The 9695-nt window shown below is 38.0% G+C and overlaps 1 protein-coding gene and 1 long non-coding RNA gene across 2 annotated transcripts in view; one reads left to right on the plus strand and one right to left on the minus strand.

Annotated features, from left to right (window-relative positions):
• Positions 1-9695, minus strand: part of LOC118431375 (cAMP-specific 3',5'-cyclic phosphodiesterase 4C-like) — a gene marked incomplete in the record, with an annotated part of 222145 nt that overhangs the window by 31653 nt on the left and 180797 nt on the right.
• Positions 8369-9695, plus strand: part of LOC118431456 — a 13012-nt gene continuing 11685 nt past the window's right edge. Inside the window, exon 1 of the long non-coding RNA XR_004832986.1 lies at positions 8369-8611. This is a non-coding gene — a long non-coding RNA (uncharacterized LOC118431456). The remainder of the gene's footprint in view (positions 8612-9695) is intronic.

Genomic DNA, 9695 nt, shown 5'->3' on the forward strand with positions numbered 1-9695 from the left:
TTGCAATTTGGGGTAACATCAAAGTTGCCACACGATATGACAGTACAAAGCATTGAAGACAAAATCTGATTCATTAATCACCTCAAGCATAATTTGCCCTTAAACTACTTGACTATTCCATTTACATGTAGCGTCAGTGCAAATCATACACCGCATTATTATTGAATTATTATTATTTTTGCCTAAAGATATAAGATTGCTTCCTGGAATTTTCTTACATACCAAAACAGAATACGTCCTAGCACTGTGTTTGTATGTACATTTGTATCTGTATCCTGTTGCTGACTTGTTTACTACAGTACTGTAAGTTGTATATCCTGTACATACTGTCATATAACCGCACTGAGGCTATAAAATTGACTGTGAAATAATTAAAGTCTGCATCATCTGAGGTAAGATGGCTCATTTCAAACCAAGTGTAAAATTTCAATCTGGGCCTGGATACTATACCAAATATTCAAACAAGAGATAAGCAAAACTGATGTGCACAAAAATCATGTCTTAAAATAAGAGGAATTGAGATAAACATTTTGAGATAAAGGGGTGGACTTAATATATTTAACTTGCTTCCATCTAAGAAATTCATCAGTCTAATAGTACAGTACTACACAAAATATATAGAAATACGTGAAACTATATGCAAATGAAGACTCGATAAAAGACATTACACAATGGTTATCCATAATACCAGGTTGGAAATCTCAGCGAAATTCTTGCCAACAACCAGCATCCATGTCTTCTTTTATGCATGTATATAATTGTACAAAAAAGGCACGTACAATGAACATTATGTCTGCATATTAGGTCTTGGATATATTACACAATACACCATAACAGGATGTCCTGATTTTGTTTATAGTCAAAAGTCAGACTGCAACACAAGCAATCTGTGGTAGAATTTTCTTGATGTCACAATTTCATCTAATACTAGGGGAGGAATGCTATCATAAATGATAATTAAGTTAGGAGCTTCCCCTGTCATAATTAGAGAATCAATTGATCTTAATTTCCGATCTAAACGATGCAAAGATAATATCAAGCAAATGGATTTCGTGATTCTTTTCCTCGTACGAAACCCCAATACAAACTGCTGGCCCCATCTGATAGATACAGGAACTGCGATATAGGTTTAACTTATGATAATATCAACCTTCACAAACGAGCATTGTTCCGATCAATCATGTACACCAACATAGCCCTATTCCTAAATCCACCACACATTCCTAACACTAAAAACATCCCATCAAGGGAAAGGCGGCGCGATTGAGATCGCCCGCGATATTTTCTTTGCCATGTTTTTGTGCCGGATTACGTTGAGTAGAAGGTAAGATGACAGAGGTGTTCATACGATCTGTATACCTTTACCTGGGAATGGCTGCATGACGTGCATAGGGGCCCATCATGTAAGGGGCCTACACCTCGATAACAGACGTCGATTACAAGCCATCCACCCCATAATTTCAGCAATAACTCACACAGAACGTCCAACAAACCGAGGGACACCTAATGGACAAATCACCACCTGTAAAACCCGCAAATTCACAAAGTGTGCAGCCTGTGACGGCCGGGCTGCAAAACCCCACACCTCTGTACTGTGAGGTAACATGAGCCTGGTTCCTGGGCACCAGAGATTAAGGTGGTACTTACAGAAAACGATATAGCATGCTATAGATGCCTCCCAGGGGACGGGAGGGATCCACGCTGCCCTTCTCGGCCGTCCCGTTCCCACACCGGCTTCAGAACAAACTGTAAATATCGCCCCCGTTACAAGACTGCACCCCTCCTTTCTCTCCGCAGTGGCCAAGACGTATGATTGCAGTGAGAATGTGTCTTGCATTGCAGATTGGCTGGGGCGGGACATTAACATGCTCGTGCGGTTATCACCACAGACCAGGGGGTGGGACCACATTGGCCAGGAAATGCCAGCCTTGGGATTTGGGACCCACTGGCAGGTGGACTCCCCATCTGCGAAAAAAGAAGCCACTAACAGCCCTCAAGAGACTTCAGGGCACCAAGTTGAACAAAATCCAGGGCAGATGGGCCCTTGTGAGGGAATGACATAGTATACATGTATGCCTACCTATCTGGGTCTGACGTCACCTCATCGTAGAAAACGTCGTCCTCACAGAATGTGAAAAGCATGGGCATGGGCAGGTCGGAGGGTGGGAGAGAGGTGTTTCCCCTGGACAGGAGTCGTCACAAAATATATACTAGTACGTGCCGGTCGTTTCCCGACGGTGTTGGCAGTTGGCGTCCCTACGTACACAGGGCTTCGCTCTCTCCTCTTACATGGGGCTATGCCTGCCAGGCCAGGGCTTGACGTCATATGATGCAAACAAAGACTCCAACCACTGTGCAATCCGGGTGGGTGAGGACCCTGTCTTTATTCTTGTGGGGGTGGCAGGCTTGGGGCTGAGCCCTTCTGCAAACACCGAGTAAGTCCTGAGACAACTTCAATCATCATCATTTCCTTCAAGACAAAAACGAGCATAGGGGAGACCTGTCAGCTTGACACACGGCCAACATAGGCAGCCCAGCACCTTACGTAATTTTTCTACACCCTCATGACATGGACAAATGACTGTAGAATGCAAATAAGAGATTTGTAATTGTAGGGTCGACTGTGTCACCTGCAGTGGACAGGTGAATCAATTCTAGCAGGAGTTGAAAAAAATAGATTACAGCCGAATCAATAAAAAATTGTGGTCAAAGTAGCTTTATCTGTTGGACTGTCTGTTTGTCTGTTTGTTTGTTTGAGTCATTATTTATTAAAGATTATAAATGAAAAAAATTGAACCAAATGAAAAAAAGAAAATGAAATCAGCCTGCTGGTCAATTTTCATAGATGTTATGAAGGAAGAGGTATACGTAATTATAAGAGTCAGACAAATCATTTCATTAATATGTGCATGTTAGACCTACTTTGACATGGACAAGTAAATTTTGTAAATTTACAATTATCATGACTGTGTTCCTTGAGCTTGGATGAATGTATGTGGACAAGTAAATTTTGTAAATTTACAATCATTGTGTTCCTTGAGCTTCTGAGGGTACAATATAACTCTTATTTCCTATTTTAGATTAATTTCTTCGATTTCCTCTTTTCAGAATAATGATGAAGGGAATTTAGTGGAAATCTTTATTTCTTTCAAGATGGATGCATTGTGCTTCTTTCAAGAAATGGCCTTAATTTCTTTAACATATTAAGACAAATCACAAAATCTATGCGGTTATATGAGCTCATATAACCTTGACAAAACTGATAGATATCAATTACAACTTACAGTGGAAACACATACTTATTTCCAATTAAAAAGACAACAAGCTATAGTTGGGGACAAAAATTTAAATTATTGCGTGACTATACAATCTGTTATCAAAAGGCAAATGGATAAAGGGTAACTAAGGTCACAGCCTGCATGGAAACAATTCACACAAAAAAAATTACTCCAAACAACTATGTAGTATGTTACAACTACTGTACATCAAAGTCTAAAATCTAATGTACAGACCATTGTTTTTTCACTGTTATTAAGTATGATAAATATACGTATTTCCCACAATAAACAGTAATCAGCTCCGATTCAGATTTGAAATCATAAATACTGTCCATCAGAGCCATCATCCCATTGTTGACGTAGCTAAAGGGCCCTTGACCAATCACCATGGAAACATGTTGCCATAGAAATATCTTTTTCTATCTAATGATGACAGTGAAGACCATTGTCTACAGAGAATAGATGTGGACATGAGTTCAAACCAAAATATCACTGACACTCTCACGAATCAAGACTTTATTTTGCCAGTTCAACCATTTTTCTAAAAAAAAGATGTCTCCTTTGCCATTGGAAAACATGTTGTCTTCCTCGAACATCTACCTTTATTATCATTTAATATGTACATTTGTACCTTGTTTTCAGGTTTAGGAAATGATTGATTGGAAATTCAATAATCTTATAACTTGAGACTCTAACATAAGAAATATCCAATGTTATGACAGTCTCAATACCAATTTGTTGCATAAATATTCTAAGTAGAATTTTAAAACTTAAGATTTATTTTATGCTTATCATTATATTTTTGTTGTTCTCAGTTGACCACACTAAAGTCATAGTACTTTTTGCTTTGCCAATAAAGCTTCTATAGTATATCATGATGGACGTCCTTTACCTTTCAAACAGTGGGGGCGGTGTTTTCTGTGACCTTTATAATAATTATTATGCCACAGTAATATCAAGGACATCACACACCTTTATAGCCAACAATAAAAACAAACATCAAACAGATGAAAGACATGATATATTTTGCACACTCTACTTGTTCTAGAGATGTGTGTTAGTACCTAAACAAATCTTAGGTATTGGTTTATGCCCAGGTCCGGATGGCGTCACAGTGCACACACAAGTTATATCTTTCATCTGTTTGATGTCTGTTTTTATTATTCACTAAGGTGTGTTGACATTAGCAAGAATGTTAATCAATATTCAATATAACATCCTTGATAATACTGTGGCATATTGATTATTATAGATGTGATGGAAAAACTGTACCTACATGTGCAAGCAAGTTTGGTCAATTATCATTAACGTATACATGTTGCCAACTGTAGTTTTTTGGTGATAAATTGTCATATTTGTATGTGGATTAACATAAATTTTCAACTGCAAGATTATATTTAGCATTGAATCAGGATTTACTTAATTGCGTTATACTTTTAAAAAGTGGTCCACTATATGTAGCTAGACAGTATTTACTTTAACTGCTTAAAGGTATAGGTATAGGAACTGTACCAAACAGGTGTCAAGGACACAGCCCTGTTATATTGAATCTACATGTCTACCAGAAAACAAGTATACCAGTTAGAAATACAAAATTCTTTTAGTTTCATGTATCTTATTGCATTGTGTAAAGTCAAAACGAGGACGGAGTAATGCAACACACACAACTCATATAGAATATAGCCTCACACATTCAGTGTATATACATGATATTATATAAATATGTATAAGTCATGTACAACATACGCACACACATATGCACAGACCAGTCTTATACTTACTCATGATCATACACACACATGCACATTATAACACAAGCACACAAACATGCACACGCACACACATGCAGAGATTACACATAACAAACAAACAAATAATGTGCATTGCTCAGACACCCACCCACATTCAAATGCATACACGTGAACACTCATACATGGACACACAAACAAAATTGACACCTGAAGCTCCAAATAAGCCGCTAGGGGGCCCAAACCTACAGCACTTACATTTGTACTCTCTGACCCCAAAGCTCCCTGCCACTCAAAAATCACAGCCATGGCATGTCCAGAAGACAAGATAACAAAAATGGAAATACTAATGCAGTACCACAGAAAGCCGCTAAGGGGCCCATTTTTGAACTTGACCTTCGTTTTTTTACCCCTATCAAATATCAATAGGACCCATCTAAGGCTTCTGAAGTTATGCTGTTGACATACAGACAGACCAACAGAGAAACACGCTCACAATTTATAACCTTCAGCAACAGGCAAACAATGTCAAGGTTAAGAGCCCTATAAGCTGCTTGTAAATGCACAGCTTAAGCTTTGTATATAACAACGGTAAACACAGCTCTTCTGGTTGCTGTAATCTATCCTCCTTATGCCAAATGAATACGAGGGTGACTTATGTAATCATCCTGACATAATCATAAACAGCATTTGGCTGTGATAGAGAGGAAAGATAAAAGCAATTATATGTTAGCAAAACAAAAGAATATAATAATATAGTCCATATTTTTAAGCAACGAGAGACCATCAAAGTCCTGAATATCATAAGATGTATCCCCTATAATAATGACTATAATATAATCAATACATGCTGTAACGGATGACATAATCATGAGAGCATACATCAAGTATTCTTATTACCAATGGAAGATTAATATGTATATATTTGAAGCACCATTACTATTACAGGGCTCAAATTATAAAAAGAAATAATGGCAATGGTTTCTGCATGGACAAATTTTAGTATGACCAATAATCCTAAATTCTGAGTGGTGCAGGTAAAATTTGTCTAGTGCAGCTTACTTCCAATGTTACCTGTACCTGTGCAGAAAAAAAGTATTTCGAGCCCTGTATTAAGAATGGGCTATTAACTTTAAGTCTAAGAATCATGAATGAGGTCAGGGGAAGGACAAAAACATTTACTTCACCTATTGAACTCAGAAGATTTTGCCATAATCACAAAATAGATAACTCTCTTGGGGAAAAAGATGAGAAATGATGTCGTCATTAGCTTATGAATAATAGAATGACTGGTTGTCAAATGATAAGGTTATTAACTCTCCTGACTAATTGTAGTTTAAATATCTACAACTAATCTTAAAATGTCCTTTTTAAGAGAGATACATAGGCTGTGCTATTGCTATGTATCTATATTGGAGAGAGGGGGAATTTTTTATATTTGGATCCTCTTGTCAATGTTTATTTCCATATTCATATTATTCATTGTTTATAATATTCACATTATAATGTCTACCACAGCTAGACACACTTCTAAAGGCATAACAATGGTCTACCAAGACTGAACTGACGCTGACAATAACCACACTTGCTCAAAACAACAGAAAGCACAGTCAGTATATCACTGTAGCCGCATTGGTCCAGTACTCAATCCCTGAAAAACATCATAATCCTCTAATTGTAGAATGGAAAAACCCTAATATATCAAGTGAGCATTTTGCACTGCCAAGATGCACACAAATGACGATGGTCATATTATACCAAGACTGAACTGACACTGACAATAACCAGACTTGCTCAAAACAACACTGTCACTCAATATATCAATGTAGGAGACAAGATGGAGTACTCAATTTCTGGACATGAATCATTATGATCATAATCCAAAGTCTTATACGAGAAAGCCCTGTATTGAATAGGACAGAAAATTAAGTGAGCATTTTGCACTGCCGAGATGCTCATGAATGACGATAGATCAAACCTCCTTGGTCAAAGGGCACATAACATTTAATTGTAGATCATAGTCCTTTGCTTCTGTATCAACTACTTCATTAGATATCTGTTTTGAATGATGCTGTTATGTTGTCATCTGCCCTTTGACTGACCTTGGCCTCCTTTGAACCAGGCAGCGCCTTGGTTTACGAATTTTGCGGCTAATAACTCCTTTCCTACCGACACTTTTTGATCCGTGATTCTATGCCCCAAGGTAGAGGTTAACCATAATAGGGAGGCTCCTGCAGTTTTATCTAATTGTAGGAATGGACGTGTGAGGACACAGTCGTGTGTTTCCTGTCTGAAACAGGGTTAAATCAGCCATGATCACAACCACAGGCCCTTCCTTAGATAGATATCAGTTGTCTTAAGGCTGGATCTCTTTAAAAAAACATGACGATATCTTGTGACAGACTATCAGAAAAACTGACAGAGGTCTCCCACTGTGACTGTTACCAATTACAAACACCTATGGGACATTGTATTTGAACATTTCCTACTACTCAAAGACCAATGTAACAATACTACACACACAACCAAAGTATCATTACACACAATTCAGCATTAGAGCAAACATTTTGAAAATAATCAGTGACAGCCTGTACCGTTCAAGAGCCATTTACCACCTAACAGTAACACCTGGAAATGGTGACCTATTGACCAAGGTATACTGAGAATGAACCCATGATATTTACCGCAGCTTTTTGGTAGCCCCTGGAATTATATCCATATCCACCCAAGCAGGTTCTTCTTCTGTACATTCCATGCGTACTTGTCTTACGAGTGATTCTTCCACTCCGTCCTCGGGAAAAACGACCATGGAAGAGAGAAATCAGGGAAGTCGAGTGCTAGCTCCCCAGTTCTGAGACCTTTTGAGGATTACAGTCATAATTGTACAGTGTAAACATCTTTGCCACATTGTAGCACTCTGAGCAGGAAGGCAGACGTCACTAATCCCCCCTCCTGACGTCAATAGCTAATAACAGGTCAAAGGACAACCCGGACCGATCCATAAATGTACAGGTGGGTGACCTATATTACACAATATCCTAGACTGGCTGCTCATCCACAACACCCCCCATCACAGTTACTCATAGCACATGTACTGTGAACCTATAACACATGTATGAAGAAAACAGCATTCCTCTTGCATTGAAACAGTTGAGGAAAAACATCTGCAACTGTAGAAAATGTTATCCCCTACCACAATGGAATCTTCTATTTAAATTTGTCAGGTATGCATAATACTGTCTGCAGACTATTCCACTTCACCAAGTTGAATGCATTCAGGAGAGGGAAATTCTCATGCTTTTGTTCTTGTTAAGTCCTTAATGATACATTGGAAGGCAAGAATTATGTAGATAATGAAAAGATAATCAAAACTTATTAATCAAGTATGATACATAATATTATGTATCATTCAATTCATTGCAATGATAAAATGAAACCCCTCTCCACATATGAAAGTACCTGCCCTCTGATGGTCTGTTAATTCTAAGAAATAAAAACAAAGAGCTTCCTGCCAGGCCCTTTGAAGACCTTCAGCATTCCTGGAGGAACCAACAGCCTACATGTGAGACAAGGGCACACTTCTGAGTAAGGGCTTTCCCCTGTCAGATGTTTAGGAGGTAGCTTGCTTTGCTTCCTGTGGCTATCTCCTGTCATTTCCTGTACAGCCAATGCGTTCGCAATTAGGAAGTTTGAAAAGACTTTGAGAAGACTTAGGATCAGAGATAAACTTTAAAACATGTTGTAGCTTAACTGTTATGGCCTGACCTTAAATACAAAAACAGTTACCTTAAGGCACGCTGATTTTAAGATTTTAAGGCAGGAAATTCACCTGTCAACATTTGTTTACAATGTAAAGTCTAGCTATTAGTCAGGTTTGTTTGGGTTAAGATGAATCAGAAATGTGGCCTCTGGCCCTTACACATACCTGTGCATGTACATGTATGACAGACCAGTTTTTCCACTTAATTAGAAGGTTCCATAACCCTATGGGTGCATGGGTGATCCCTGTGAAGCAACACAATGTGTTTTGTTTGGCTTCCCATACACATGCAAATTTGCCTTACTCTTCTACTCTAGGAAATTACTGGTGTTTCATGTCTTACACAGGTAAGAATCTTAAAGAAGTTTTATGATAATTAACTATAATTATATACAGTGCCAAACAGTTCATAACAAAGTGTGTTGCGGTGATTAACTGATAGAAAATTTACAATAGAACATTAACTAAAAGGAGGTGTGAAATAGCAAGAAAATTTAAACAAGGACATTTGTATCCTATACCTGGATGTCTAACCTACAAGGACATTAATATATAAAAAGAAGAAGCAGAAATATTAAACAAGGACATAATATAGAAAACAGCAGGATTTGGTGAACAAAATAAAGAGCCACAGCTGGATGTTACAAAAAATGTAAATCCCAATGCCAAGTACTGTACTATTCAAGTTCATAACGTCCTTGGAAGAGCCAAAATGCTGTATGTATAGATCTATGGGGTAAACTCAAAGTTGTGACTCCCAGCTGTTGAAAAGGCATGTACTACTGGGTACTACTGGGTGAATGACCTGTCACTTTCAGTCGCCAGGTCTTGTTTGTTAGTCTTGGAACTCATGTAAGGCATAAAATCCATTTCACCCATTAGTCTCACTAAAAGGAAACATACAACAGA

Source organism: Branchiostoma floridae, chromosome 15 (assembly GCF_000003815.2).
Source record: "Branchiostoma floridae strain S238N-H82 chromosome 15, Bfl_VNyyK, whole genome shotgun sequence".
Taxonomy (NCBI): Eukaryota; Metazoa; Chordata; class Leptocardii; order Amphioxiformes; family Branchiostomatidae; genus Branchiostoma; species Branchiostoma floridae.